Raw genomic sequence first — 16187 nt, 5'->3', positions numbered from 1 at the left:
AGCTGAGTTTTATTCCACACTGTCTCTCTACTGCCTTAGGATACCTTGTTAGGGTGCTTACCACACTGGGCCTCAGTTTCCTCCTCTGGAGTGTGACTTGATTTTGGCAGATGGTGGAATCCTAGGAGTTCGAGGGATACATCTCAGGACTCTATCCCTTTCAAACAGAGCAGCTCAGCTCATCTTCACTAAATGTTTACTCTTCCAAGTAAAATTTCCTTTGAGCCAATTTAGCACTTGAAATGTTTTAAAACAACACACACTGGAATAGATTAAAATGCTCCTCTGTTGAAATCTATTAATTTATCACTATTCGACTTTGACTACTAGTGCACATCTAAACAGAGCCTGACATTTATCACTCTCCCCCACTAGTCAACCTGCTATTTTTGTTCTTCTCCCTCCCACTGCAGTCAGACCCATCTCCTGCTACAAGAACACGCACCTCAGCCAATTATTTTGTACCCTGGGAAAGGCCATGGATTCACAGTGAGCAGACTTAGTTTTCCATTCCAATCAGGCACTGGAAAAAACAGCTGCCCTTGAGTCAATTCCAACTCAAAGAGACCCCATGTGTGTCAGTGTAGAACCGTGCTCCATAGGGTTTTTGATGGCTAATTTTTTGGAAGTAGATCACCAGGCCTTTTTCCAAGACACTTCTGGGTGGACTTGAACCTCCAATTTTTCAGGTAGCAACTAAGAGTGTTAACTGTTTACACCACCCAGGGACTCCATCAGGCTGCTTACTCACTTCATAGTATCAACTTTCCTAACCTTCAAATCCTGCAAAAAATAAAAGAATGCAATAATAAGTAAATTCAACATGTGTCAAGTACTTACCACTTGAGGGCACATGATTTTGTCTTTTAATTCCCACGAAAACTGTATGAGATACGAACTATTTTTTATCATTTTTTGAAATTCCAACCTGACTTTCCGATGCAATGAATGAGGCTTAGGAACTTGTGAAACTTGCTTAAAGCCTTTTGGCAGGTACTTGATTGACTTCACAGCACAGGCTACCAGCCACTATGCTCTACAACCCTTCCAAGAATTTTATATCCTGCCTCACAATACTGTAGTGAAGGTCAAAGGAAGTAAAGAGCATGAGATTCTTTGGAGTGCACTGTTCAAATATTCATGATTATTTTCCATTCATATAAGTTACTACTTCCTGCTTCCTCTGCCCATGCCCTCGGCTGGCATCCAATCCATCACCATCCCTCCTTCATGCCTCACTCCTAATACCCCACTCACCAGTGTCTTCATGAACATTTTGCTTGACATTTGTGGTGTTTCTGATAGTCTGCCTTTCATACAACGCAGCAATGAACATCATTTTACAAATGTCTTTGTTTACTAGTTTGAATACTTTTATTGGAGAAGTTCTAGAAACATCATCACTGAGACCAGAGGCATACCTATGGAAAATAGTGCCTAAGGCAATTAGTTTTAAGTTGCTGAATGTTGTCTCACAACTTGAGATGTAAACTGTGATGGTGAATAGACACTGCTCTTTGGTGCCCTTCCTTTCCTCCCCTCAAGTGGTGTCCAGGGCCTGTCTCATACCTGCCATACCCTAGTTATGCTTCTATCCTAGATATGCTTCTAAAAATATGCACATTTTTAACTCTGATGGATTCTGTACCATTAAAACCCTTTGCCTTGGAGTTAATTTAGACACGTAGTGACCCTGCAGGGCAGAGTGGAACTGCCCCATAGGGTTTTCAAGGCTGTAATCATTACAAAAGTGGACTGTTACATCTTTCTCCTTCAGAGCATCTGGTGGGTTTGAGCCATGAACCTTTCGGTTAGCAGCTGAGTGCTTAACCGCTGTGCCACAAGGGTTCCTTTCTATAGCATTACTCTCTCAAAATTCTGTTTTATTCCCATCAGTAGTGTATTAAAGAGTCATTTCCCTGCATTCTTGCTAACATTAAAAAAAAAAACATTAGATATTATCAATCTTGCTTATATTCAACAAATTATAGGGTGAAAAATAATATCTCATTTAATTTGCATTCATTCAATCATTCATTCAAAGAATTTCATTGATGACATAGGTAACAAATTGGTACCTAGAAAAAGCTGGGTGAAATACAATGTAACAAATTTATAGAGATATACTGTCTATATACAACTATCCATATCAAACTAATAATAATAATAAATTGTTAAGCACCTGCATTTTTGTACTTGGCTAGTTTTTGATATAATTATCTTATTTAATTCTCACATCTGGCAATGATGAGGCAGACTTTATGACTGAGGAAGAGCAAAACAAACAAACTGCTCAAGGTCATACAGTTATTAATTGACAAAGTCTGGATTTGAATCTATTCACCATTGCACTTTACATCTCTAGTCGTGAGACATCATTCAGCTACGTAAAACTAATTGCCTTAGGCAGTATTCTCTGTAGATACGCCTCTGGTCTCAGTGATGATGTTTCTAGGAATTTCTCCAATAAAAATATTCAAACTAGTAAACAAAGACATTTGTAAAGTGATGTTCATTGCTGCATTGTATGAACTTTATAGCCGATGTATGTTTCTTCTGCCTGAATTTCTCACAGAGATAATTTCTCCCATGAAATCCTGGATAACAAGAACAGGTTAGCAATGTGCTCAGTGTGTGCCTCTGGGTCATCATTTTTAATGAGCAATCAGCAGGCCTGCTTTCTTGGGAAGGTATGTGCCCCAAGCATATACATCATCAATAAGGACTTTAAAAAGACTATTGAATACACCTTGCTTTTCTTGAGAGTCGAGGACTTGTTAGCGAAGACGGAATAATCTCCAGTTGTGCTTTTGTGTAGGACGGAAGTTACTATATGACTGTAGATACAAAAATTAATGTTTACTTGGAATTCTTCTGCAGAAAGGGAGGGTTATTCTTTCTTAACTTCTCCACCCTCTTCCTAAGCAAATCACCAGCATCACTCCCAACACAACATTACCACCACCCTCTTCAACAGAGGTGCTCACAAATAGGTGTGTAAGTTTTTATATTGATTGAGAGATACATTTTAAAGATTTCAACTCACCATGACATTGATAATGAAAACCAGAGATCTGAAGTATCGTTTTACTAAGTAAAAGAGAAAAAAATAAAAACACCATGTAAGTTTTTTCTCAGAGGCTATTACTAGAAAAATTAAGGTTAAAGAAATTGGTACAAAAGGAAACAAGATATATAGATATATATATATAGAGAGAGAGAGAGAGCACCCTGGTGGTGTAGTGGTTAAAGCGCTCAAGTGCTAACCAAAAGATCAGGAGTTCAAACCCACCAACCACTCTGTGAGAGAAAGATATTGCAGTCTGCTTCTGTAAAGATCGCAGCCTTGAAAACCCCATAGGGCAGTTCTACTCTGTCCTATAGGGTTGCTATGAGTCAAAATTGACTCAACGGCAATCAATATGTACATATATACACCGTTGCTGTTGATTTGATTCCGACACATAATGACCCTATAAGACAGGGTAGAACTGCCCCACAGGGTTTCCAAGGAACGGCTGATGGAGTCGAACTGCCAACATTTTGGTTAGCAGCCAAATGCTTAACCACTGCACCACCAGGGCTATATGTATATATAAATATATATATATATGTATTTTAATGTAGTAAGTATATCCAAACATATGCGAGAGAATAGAAGGAAAACAGAAAAAAAAATTTTAAACTATCCTCATCACACCAAGTGTTCCCATTCCTTTCTACAAGCACATCTTTGAAGCATGTATACGCACTCTTTTATTTGCTAATATCCATATCTGGATAAAGGCCCAAATATTAAATTATGACATTTCTGTTTTGATAACGTGCCAAAAGTTATTAAGGTAAATGAAGCTAAAAATTATTGATAGCTCAAGGCTCTTACCCTGAGAACACAATTTGTGTAAACAGATCAAACAAACAGGTGAATTATTAACACATTTTAGGTATAATTGTGCGTGTTTTTAGATGATTCAATTATTTCAACAATTTCAAAATAGCAACTTAAATTAATAGGAACATGTTTAATACTTAAGCTTTTAGGGCCATCATCTCCAAAGCTTAGTCTGGTGTCATCTCTGGCTTCTGAGAACCCAGCCAGTTACCCAATGATCTCGGCAGGTAGAGGGTAGAAGGCCATTGAGATAAATATTCTAGGATCACGTCAGAGTAACCAAAGGTCTGACTTCATCCAGGATTTACTCACATGAAGCTTCTTTTATAGAACAGCAAGAAATTAAGACATGTGAAAGTTTCAGCGTGGTTGCTCCAAATGTAAAAAAAAAAAAAAAAAATTTTCAGGACCTGTACAGCCAACAAATAGTCCTGTTACTTAACTGGGAATTATCTTGATAGAACTCAATGGCAACAGGTAGAGTGTCTAATGATTTTCAAAAGAAATTTAAAACAGGTGCTCTAAGTGACAAGGACTTATATAGGAAACAACCTTTGTGGTTGGCAGAGTAATTTAAATTTTCTCTAAATAGGAAAGATTGCCAAAAGACAGCCAGGAAAGCTATTTACAAAATCATTCAAGGGACGGTGCCTGCCATCTGGCTGTACTTTGAGCTTAATTTGAAAGGAGTTTCCAATCCACATCTTAGAAGAAGCATCATTAATCAGATACCTTCCTTTGGGTGATGGACCTGTACTAACAGAGGACAGAGAGCTATTTTCAAAAACTGGAAATGCACCAACTTGCATCATTGCAATTGCATCCCTTTGAGGCTGGGTCTCTACTGACTAAGGAGCTGATCACCGTGCAGTGAATTCCTGTCTAGCCCTCAGGGGCTGAGCATCACTGGGACCAGACCAAGCTGATGATTCACATGCACAAATATAGATCCTAGTATTAACCATTCAATTATTTACTCCAGAACAGAATGACCACAACGATCTTTCTGCTTAATAATACAGATCCAAAAATAAAAAAATAAAAAAAGCATACAACTTATTCTTGGCCATCTAGCAAGGACCAGGACTGAATTTTTCCATCACCTAGCCTGATGATCTTTTCATCTTGTAACACTATCATTAAAATCACATCTGATTTTGTGAATTCCAAAGTCAAAAAAGATCCTCTGTGCCTTGGGTTACTGGCACATTTCTATAATCACTGAGCATTTGATAGAATTTTTCCTTGATATTTTTAACATAATGCCTCAGTTGCATATAAAATTATGGCAGAATATATAATTATCTCATACAACAACTTTCTAATCTTCAATGACAGTACACTGCTGGATTGAAGAACGATGTTCTTGGATTATTCGTTTTATATTTGAATGTTTATTGTAAGACTCATTGAGTCATATATTCATCCCCTACTCCAGAAACAATGTGAACAATTATTTTAAGGGCAAATAAAAAAGGTGGTGCAAGACTGGGTATTTCATTCTGCTATGCGTAAGGTTGCCATGCATAGGAACTAGCTCCACAGCAAACAACGACAACAAAAAGCTGGTTAAAGACAAAAAAATAGTTTCCACTATTAAGGACTGAAAAAAGTATCTCAGCCAGGAAAAATAAGGATTAACTCTCTCTTACTTCATAAGAAATTGTATTCTCAAATAACTTGTTTCCAATTTAGATATATTTGAGGTTATAGCTTTTATTCTTTTCTACCTTCATTAATAAAAAAAGATACTAATATCCTACTTTTGCAACTTGTTCATTGGAGTTTACAACTGGGTAATTCATATATTTGACCTTGCACTTGGGAATTTGCAACTGGTTCATTGACATATTTGACCTTACACTTTGCAAGTCTCCTGAGAGGAAATTTTACAAAATATTATCCTCCCAGATGATGGACAACCTCTGCATTTGGATCGTCTTTGCTAATCTACTACAATTACTCTACCTTCTCATCTAACGGTTTATAAATGAAGCCTTCTAAGGTCCCTGAGTGGTGCAGATGGTTAAGCATTCAACTACGAGCAGGAAAGTTGGCCATTTGAACCCACCCAAAGGTTCTTTGGAAAACAGGTCTGGTGCTCTGCTTTTGAAAGGTCACAACCTTGAAAACCCTATGAGGCAGTTCTACTCTTATACACATGGGTCATCATGAGTCGGAATCAACTCAGTGGCAACAAACAACAATGAGACTTGCTTTTCCTTATCACACACAGATATATTATCTACCTATTTATGTACTTCATGTATCTCTGTGCTATATATGCACACACATGCTTCAAACAACTACACAAATCTACATCCAGTTATTATCTTTTGCATCACTCCTTAATAAAGCTATTTTCTTCATTATACTTATTTCTAACAAACTTACATTGTTCATTTATTTGTTTACTTGTTTATTACTCATCTAATCCTCACTGGAATTTAAGTTCCACACAAACATGACCCTTGTCTATAGTGTTCTACACTATATGCCCAGTCTTTGGAACTGTCTGGCACACTGTAAGCACTGAACAATATTTTTTGGATAAAAAAATAAGCCAAAATTTCCTAAACTTAATTGGCCGCACAGCCAGTTTTCAAGTAATATATTGCATATAACACAGTATGCAATAACACTGGGAAAAACCCTTAAACAATATTTACCTCTTCAAGATTCTACCTTCATGCCCAAGCAGAGTATCAATTCACCTGCATGGTTGAGTTGCTTATTTTTCCTCCAAACTTCTCTCTTACTTATGGGTCACTTTCTTTTAAATTCAATTATTTATTCATTCCTTGAGTCCATTGAATCCCACTGTTTAAGTACACATACTCTCTTGAAGGGTAATACATTTATGGGAATGAGATCATTTTCTCCAACACAGGAATCAAGAGAGTGTGAGTAACCTGGGAAGCTGAAGTCAAGAAACAGATGAAGGGAAGAAAGTGGCTCCCTCAAAAACAATGAACGAAAGCCTCAAGGACAAACTTTATAAGGAACAGGTCTGTGTTTTGATATTTTTGCATCATGCCAGGAGGCATTGTGTGAAGTGAAAAGAATAAATGAGACATAGCCTAAAAATTTGACAGTGTTGCTTAACCTCATTGAGACTTGTTTTCTTCTTTTAGAAAATGGGGCAAAGGCCTACTAATGTGTTATTGCTAGGTGCTGTCAAGTTGGTTCTGACTCATAGCAACCCTATGTACAGCAGAACGAAACACTGCCTCACCCTGTGCCATCCTCACAATCATTCTGACAATACTTGTGACTAGAATTAAGAGAGTTTTAGTATATAAAGAACCTAACAAAGTGTACGCCTCATAATTGGCCTTCAGCAATGGTTAGCTCACTTCCCTCAATTAGATAATGACTAATATTCTCACTGATTAAACCAAAGTATCCACAAACAGAAGATCCAAATATGATTTATCTTATTCATTTTAGGATAAAATTTGCATACTTCCTTTAAGTAGAAGAAGAAAAGTTTGAAGTTGTCAAAGATTTCATTTTACTCGGATTCACAATCAACTCCCATGGAAGCAGCTGTCAGGAAATCAAAAGACACATTGCTTTGGGTAAATTTGCTGCAAATAATCTCTTTAAAGTGTTGAAAAGCAAAGGTGTCACCTTGAAGACTAAAGGGCCCCTGATCCAACCCATGGTATTTTCAATCACATCATATGTACATGAAAACTGGACAGCGAATAAGTAAGACTGAAGAAAAATTGATGCCTTTGAATTGTGGTGTTGGCAAAGAATGTTAAATATACCATGGACTGCCAAAAGAATAAACAAATCTGTCTTGGAAGAAGTACAACCAGAATGCTCCTTAGAAGCAAGGATGGCGAGACTGCATTTTACATACTTTGGACATGTTGTCAAGAGGGATCAGTCCCTGGAGAAGCATATCATGCTTGGTAAAGTACAGGGTCAGCAGAAAAGAGAAAGACCCTCAACGATATGGATTGACACAGTGGCTGCAACCATGGGCTCAAGCATAACAACGGTTGTAAGGAAGGCTCAGGAGCGGGTGGTGTTTCGTTCTGTGGTACTTAGGGTAGCTATGAGTCAGAGCTGACTTGGCAGCACCTAACAACAACAACATAGTAACGTAGAATGACCTGCATAAAGAAGCATTATTGCTGGAAAATATTGCTACGTGAGAAAAATATCTGCAATAAGGTTGATGTAATTTTTCCTGGAGGACAAATTGAATCATTAGGACTGAAAGTAAATTTCTTATATAAAGACGTAAATATACCACAGAAAGTATATTTTATTTGAAAGAGAGTATGACTGAGATATGGAAGTTCTGGATTTAAATTCTGTACCTGAGATCTTAGATGTCTGACCTGAGTCAACTAAGTTAACTAAACCTCTTTTAGCTTCAGTTTGCTTCTCTATAGGATGGGCATATACTGAAACTACCAATTGAGTACATAGATGAAATGACCTAACATTCATTTGATGTAAATACATTTACAGAGCAATAGCTTTGGAACCTTACCGTAAGTCTTTATGTTGAGATTAAATTAAAAAAAAAAAATTTTTTTACCTTCATTGTTTCAAATGGCTCCTCAAGTCTTGGTAAGAAAAAAAGTCCTTTATAGTCATGAAAAACTGCATGCTACAAGCACATTTGAGAAAATAAGATCAAATTAAAGGTAAATTCAAAATGTCTGGCTTATATTTTGTGCTGAAAAAAATTTAGAAACATGATATAAATTGTTTCTTCTATTAGCGCCTCTTGTTTTTCTTGGTAGATTAGTGGTGAACCACAACAAGAAAAAATCAGCAGTGGTTCTTTCATTCCCAGCTGTCTATCCTCCTCCCCCCCCGCCCCCATACATCCAGGATCTTCTTTTCTCTTTTTTGCTTACTGCAGGCAAAACCAAATATACAAGAAAAAAAAAAAGAAGAATTCCTGAGACCAAGGTGCTCTGGAAAATCCAATTTCACCCAAGTAACACACGATTGAAGAATTTCATAAAATAGTAGTGAGACTGGAGCAAAGTGTACTCTAGAATCACAAAACAAGGGACTTGCAGTCCTTTCTCTGATGTATATCCTGAATGTATGCACAATGAGCATTGGAGCCTCAATAAAGTACATGAAAAACTATCAAAAGCACGTATCCAAGGGCCTAAACACCATTAAATGCTCAATGAATGTTAGTTTCTGGGCCTTGTTTTGATCAGTGATCTGCAAAACTTGAAATCCTCTTTCACAGTTTACCACAGATATGATCCTTCCTAAAAAAAAAAAAAAAAAAAATTTTTTTTTAATCTATTTACATCATCACTTTCTGGCATAATGAATAGCCTAAGCTACCCTTGTCTTCAAAAAACTTCTCATGGCATTTTTTACCTCTGTGTTTCTCACTGTATAAATGATACGGTTTAACATGGGGGTGAGGATTGCAAAAAAGACAGTCACCAACTTGTCCACTGGATAGGTGGCCATGGGACGCATGTAAGTGAATATACAGGGCACAAAGAAAAGTACAACTACAGTAAAATGGGAGCTACAGGTGGAGAGGGCTTTGCTCCTCCCTTCAGAGCCATGGGATTTCAGGGAGCACAGGATGACTATGTAGGAGATGAGTAACATGGAAAAAATGAGCAAGCACATGGCCGCACTGTTGGCAGCCACCACCATTCCAAGTATATAGGTGTCTCTGCAGGCAAGCTTCAGCAGTGGGAAGAGGTCACACATGAAATGGTCAATGGTATTGAGGCCGCAGAAAGGTAAGTTGATCACGAAGAGAATCTGCACTGTGGCATGAAGGATCACCCAATCCAGGCCACAACCACCAGGAGGTGGCAGAGTCCCTGTCGCATGATGGTAGTGAAGTACAGGGGCCTGCAGATGGCTACATAACTGTCATAGGCCATGACAATGAGGAGGATGATCTCTGACCCTCCCAGGAAGTGTTCCACAAAGAGCTGAGTCAGGCAGCTGCCCAATGAGATGGTTCTCCTCTGGTAGAGGTCAATGATCATTTTGGGGGTGGTGACAGAGGTGTAAGAGGCATCTATAAAGGACAAGTAGGTGAGAAAGAAGTACATGGGAGCCGAAAGTGTGGGGCTGAAGGAGATGGTGAAGACAATAAGCAGATTGGCCAGCACAGTAAATAAGAAAATGCACAAAAAGACAATGAAAAGTATTTTCTGCAAGTGTGGATGCTGTGTGAGTCCCAGGAGAATAAATTCAGTCACATTGTTGGGAGGCATGATATGATCCATTAAGGGAATGATGTCTTTCTGAGACCTGAATTACCTGCAAAAAGATAAAGAAAGATACCTAATTAATGATGAAAAGGTTATAGTTTGAATTTCACAATATACAAATAGGGTAGTTGCCATAATTATGCAGCTTGTCCTTAGCACCCTTCACCATGGTAACTGGTTCAATTATTCTTTCCTGCTTCCTCCATGTGCTTTCTCCTTATTTTCAGAGACACCTAATCAACTATAAAGCACCTTCTGTAGGGCAACAACTGATGTGTAATTTACTGAGAGAATACTCGGCAATATACATGAGGGGAACTGGATTCTCATCCTGCTTCTGCCTCCATATGACTTTGCTAAGTCCTTTCCCTACGCTTCTGAGCCCTCCTCTGCACCTGGGAGCTTAGTAATTGTAACTGTGAAATGTATCTTGGGAGCTTCTAAGTACTGCACACAGGTAAGAGTTATTCCTTCTTCCAGGAGAATTTGCATTTGAGCCCCAGTTCTAACTGCAGAATGAAAGACATTGTCTCCTGGTCAAGAAAAATGTATGATAAGGAGACAGATTAGGGAATTTTGTAACCAGTTGGGAACACCCACCACAAAACATATGCTATTCATGTCTGTTTCCTTGCTGTGCCTACTAAAGTACCTGGAAGAATGTCTGCAGTGTCTGGCACTTACGAAGTGATGAACTCTCGGTGAATTGACACACTTTCTATACAACCCTGTGGAAGAATACACATGCTTTGCCAGTCCATAAACCTAGGAACCCAAGTGCTCTGGTCCTTCCACTCTGTTTATTACTACTCTCTACTTTATGAGAAAAATATACTTTTGGAAGGAAGTTGCATTCCAGTTTAATGTTTCCAGCAAATTTGTAGGGTGAGTTGAAAACATTAATTGGCTCTAGGAAACAGCATATTACCAGATCATTGACTGTCAAGATAATTTTAATTTTGGCTTATTAATATTGTCTATTTTATAAAATTATATTGCAATGTAATTTAACTTAGTTCCACTCAGTAAATTTACAGCCTTAATAAAATCAGAGAAAACAAACGACCAAACCCCACTTGGAGAAGAGAAAGACATATACTTTTGGTAAGATAAATAAAATGTTGAATGTATGTGAATACATACATGCATATATATGTAATATATATACATGCAAGCCTATAAAATTTACTTATTACATGTTCACTCATTCAATAAATATTTTTTAGACTCTCATTATGTACGTTAATATATACGTTTGACTACATAAAATCATGAAAAAAGTCCTTGTTACTGCTTTAGTGATACCTCTCCCTAGCACTTCATTAGCAAAGAGCAATGGCTCATCCATCCATGAGATGAATGATCCTCCTATGTCTTTTGTGCTCCTGCTATATGAATTCTTATGCCTTCTTCTTCCATCCTGCCCAGCAGGTCCATCATCCGTCACTCTTAGTTACAAGATTTTGCATTATTTATAAAGTGAGGATAATCATCCCATATTTGGAAGCATAAAATTCCCAGAGAAAATATAAAGGAAAATTTATTCTGTAAAAATTATGTATTTTCTTTTCAAAAGTAATTAGATAAAGGGCTTTTATTTTTTAATTAGCCAAGATGAAAATCTTACACCTATGTGAAAACACAGTGCAGCAGCTCCTTTTCAATTCCTTTATTGTGAGGTGGACTTCCCCAAAAGAGTATGATGTACATAAAGGAAAAATAAGGCATTATTTATAAAAAGTGGTTTAACAATTTTTTATGAAGAAATAGAAATCACTTTGTCTTTTTCCTTTAGTGCAATAATATTTTTCCCTGAAAATATTTTAAAAAGAAAAATTGTTATGTACAAATGTGTTCAACACAATTATTATTAATAAACCAATAAAAAATAAACTGCATGGCATGTTCAGCATTAGAAAAATGGTGAAGCCAAGTATTTTGCATTTCATAGAATGGTGTATAACTTTTAAAAGGGATTTTTTTTTAAGAATTGTGTAATGTCATAGGAAAACTCTTTTTGTCATTTAAGTGGGACAATTTGCATCTGAATTTGGACATCTAATTTGATTCTAAATAATTTAAATATATGTCAATTGAAAGAAAGGAAAATAATTTGAAATGTTATTTGGTTGTGGGAGGTGGGGTGGAAGGTGACCATACAGTTTTAAGGTCCATTTAAATCTGAGATTCTATAATTATATTCTTTTCTCAAAAAAAAAAAAAAAAATTCTCACCTATGAACTTATCTGACACAGCTTCATGCCCAGGGCCCCAAGCCACTGTTAAATCACCCAGACAGAAATAAGAAATAAGTAAAGCTGTAAGATTTAAAGTGCCAGTAGCTCAGCTACAATAAATCTCTTTGCTGATTTATAAATGGCACCTTTGAATAATTCCTTTCTCTTGAGGCTTAAAAGTGTTACTACATATCCTATTTGCAGGCAACTTCTCTGAAGTTTCTTAGCTGTAGCTAATGAGACCTCAGGAGTATTTCATCATCATTAGCAGAACTTGTCAACCACCCAATTATTTCCAGTTACCTAACTGAACATCAGAGGAGAACTTTTATAAGAATCCATCTTTAATTTTTAAATTCTTCCCTAAATCTACAAGAAGAAAAATCACATGAAAAGAGAAAAAAATGAGTTGACCACTTAAGAATAAACTAAAAGATATTAGAATCTGGATATTTTGATAATAAATTAGCTTAGTGGGAAGTTTCCAGGCGTTTGGCATTGTATAAACAGCTGCTATCTTAGTTATGGAAACCCTGGTGGCGTAGTGGTTAAGTGCTATGGCTGCTAACCAAAGGGTCGGCAGTTCAAATCCGTTAGGTGCTCCTTGAAAACTCTATGGGACAGTTCTGCTCTGTCCTATAGGGTTATCTTAGTTATCTAGTGCTGCTATAAGAGAAATACCACAAGTGGATGGCCTTAAAAATAACAAAGAGAAATTTATTCTCCGTCAGTCTAGGAGGATAGAAGTCCAAATTCTGAGTGCCAACTCTAAGGTAAGGCTTTCTTTCTCTGTGGGTTCTGGAGGAAGCTCCTTGTCATCAATCTTCCCGTAGTCTAGGAGCTTCTCTGTGCAGGAACCTCAGGTCCAAAGAATGTACTCTGCTCCTGGCATTGCTTTCTTGGTGGTATGAGTTTCCCAGGTCTCTCTGCTCACTTCTTTCTTTTCTATCTCAAAAGAGATTGTCTCAAGACACAATCCAATCTTGTAGATTAAATTCTGCCTCATTAACACAACTGCCACTAATCCCACCTCATTCATATCCTAGAGATAGGATTTAAAACACATAGGAAAATCACATTAGATGACAAAATGATGGACAATCACACAATACTGGGAATCATGGCCTAGCCAAATTAATACACATTCATTTCAATTCATGATATTCCACACTTTGGCCCCAAAAACTTCATGTTCTCGCCACGTGTAAACCACATTCACCCCATCGTATCATAGCAAAAGTCTTAAGCAACTCCAAGTCCCAAATGCAAAAACTCTTTCTCATCTGTGAAATCTAGAATAGAAGTTATCTGCTTCCAAAGTACAATGGTGGAACAGGCACAAACTAAATATTTCCGTTACAAATGGAAGAAATTGGAAGGAAAGAAGGGATAACAGGCACCATGCAAGTCAGCAAAACACATTACACTTGCCCTTAAGGCTTTGAAAATAATCCTCCATTCTCTGAGACCATTTACACAAAGGCCCTACTTTCCAGGTCTAGCTAATGGCCATGATTTCTGGATTCTGAGTGGAGGTCCCTCGGCCCTGGGCCTCTGTTCTACCTTCCAGACCCACTGGGATAGCAACTCTGCTCCTTCAGCTTTAGGCACACCATTCTCCTAGTCCATCTGAGTGGTGACTCCACTCTTAGAAATACCAGAGGACATGGCTCCACCCTCTGAGACCCCAGAGGTTTTGGCCATACCCTTTGAGACTGAGGCAGCTTGTTTTCCTGTGTTCCTTGTCTTTTCAGCTTCTGCCTCCTGGTTTCTTGTCCTCTCAGCCCCTAGGGCCTCACAACCCACATCTGCCCTGCTGGGGAAAGTTTTCCAAAGCTCTGTAGCTCCACTGATAAGTATCTGGAGGCACCCCACTCTGCCAAGAAGCCTACTGCCAAAGGCCCTCAGCTCTCTCACTCTGTGGGTGGGCTCCAGTGTCATCTCATGCTGGTCTCCTTGTTCTGCCACTGCTGGTTCTCTGCCGCTGCTTCTTGCCATCTGTGCCATCTCCAGTGTAACAGCTCTCTTCATTTCCCTCTGAATTCTCTATACATTCACTGTTTCAAAACTGCTTCCACATTTTAGGTATCTCTTAGAGCAGTACCCCACTCTTGGTACCAAATTCTTAGTTATCTGTTGCTACTATAACAGAAATACCAAAAATGGGAGGCTTTAACAAAGAGAAATTTATTCTCTCACAATCTGGGAGGCTAGAAGGCCAAATTCAGGGTTCCAGCTCTAAGGGGAGGCTTTCTCTGTCCTTGGGTTCTGGGCAAAGGTCCTTGTCATCAATATTCCTGTGGTCTAGGAGCTTCTCTGTGCAGGAACCACAGGTCCAAAGATGTGCTGTGCCTCTGGCATTGCTTTCTTGGTGGCATGAGACCCCCAAGTCTCTCTGCTCACCTCTGTCTTTTCTATCTAAAAAGAGGATGGCTCAAGACACAATCTAATCTTGTAGATTGAGTCTTGCCTCGTTAACATAACTGCCCTTAACCCCATCTCATTAACGTCATAGGGACAGGATTTACAACATATAGGAAAATCACATCAGATGACGAAATGGAGGAAAATAACACAATACTGGGAATCATGATCTATCCAAATTGATACACATGTTTTGGGAAACACAATTCAATCCATGACATGTATGTAACTATCTGACTTTTTAATTCTTCACTATAATATTTTGTGTCTTTATCAAGCCACTCTTTATGTGGCTTATAATTTTTAAGTGTTGTACTCAGGTATACAGGAAGAGACAGACATGATTCCTTCATACTGAGTACATTGTCAAGTACTTCCTCATAGCAGTTGATTCTCTAATCATGGAATTAGACTAATATGATAATGAGGAAATAATTTCATGTCTTGAATTATTTATACACAGAAGTAGTTTATACACCGAGCCTTTTTCTGCAGCCTTTTAAATTGAGTCAAACACTAGCCCTATGTAATGGGGATGACAGAGCTATCATATTCACATTGTATAACCAGGAAAACTAAGACAGGGAATCAGGAAATTGACTGCCAAGGTAAAAGAAGAAACTAACCCTCCTGAATCCTGGTTCAGGTTTCTTATTCTTAGATTATTGTTTTACAGCAGAAGTGTCAAGGCACATTTATGTTGACATCCATTTTGAGTATATTACAAGTCACCTATTAAAAATAATAAAATGCAAATGTTTGAAGAATTACTTTTAAAAACAAAATAAATTCAGTTCAGAAACATTCCTATATAGGACCACATTTATTCACCTATGTTCAACTGTGCTGTTTAAATAAAAGGGAAAATAAATTGTGTTCAGCTTCTGAATTGGTTCAAGAGGGTACAGTCACTGTGAGCAGCATGTGTAGTGGGAGAAAAATAATTTAAGAAAGCTGTCTGTGACCATGTGACTAAACTGATTTTGACTAAACATCTGACTACTATAGTGCTTGTCATGGCAGGTTCTATAGTTTGACAGGGAATGTGAAACTATACAGAGAACTGTAATTGATATGGATTTCCATCTGTGAAAATGTCTTCAACTTTGTCTTTCAACTCTGGAATGAACGTACAGAGTCAGAATTAGTCAAACTAGCATGGACTTCCAAGGTCATTTTGCCCATTCTCCTAAAAGATTCAAATCCATTCACAGTGACCCATTAAACTGTCATCTAATCTCTACTAAGCAACTAAAGTGGTGAGGAGAGAGATTTCTTTAGACTCCCTTACACCTGTCTAGTCTAGTTCTGCATGGCTTAGAGTAGTATGAAATAGAGAAAGGGCAGAGTCTACGTTTGTTGTTGTTAGTTGCCTTCGAGTTGGCTCCAACTCATGGC

General features: G+C 37.8%; 1 pseudogene; it reads right to left on the bottom strand.

Annotated features, from left to right (window-relative positions):
* Positions 1-9220: 9220 nt before the first annotated feature.
* On the bottom strand, positions 9221-11612 carry LOC100677621 (olfactory receptor 4C3D-like; annotated as a pseudogene).
* Positions 11613-16187: the final 4575 nt, after the last annotated feature.

The sequence above is a fragment of the Loxodonta africana genome, unplaced genomic scaffold, assembly GCF_030014295.1.
Source record: "Loxodonta africana isolate mLoxAfr1 unplaced genomic scaffold, mLoxAfr1.hap2 scaffold_85, whole genome shotgun sequence".
Lineage (NCBI taxonomy): Eukaryota > Metazoa > Chordata > Mammalia > Proboscidea > Elephantidae > Loxodonta > Loxodonta africana.
The sequence above is the reverse complement of the archived record's forward strand: the minus strand, read 5'-3'. Positions and strand labels throughout refer to the sequence as shown.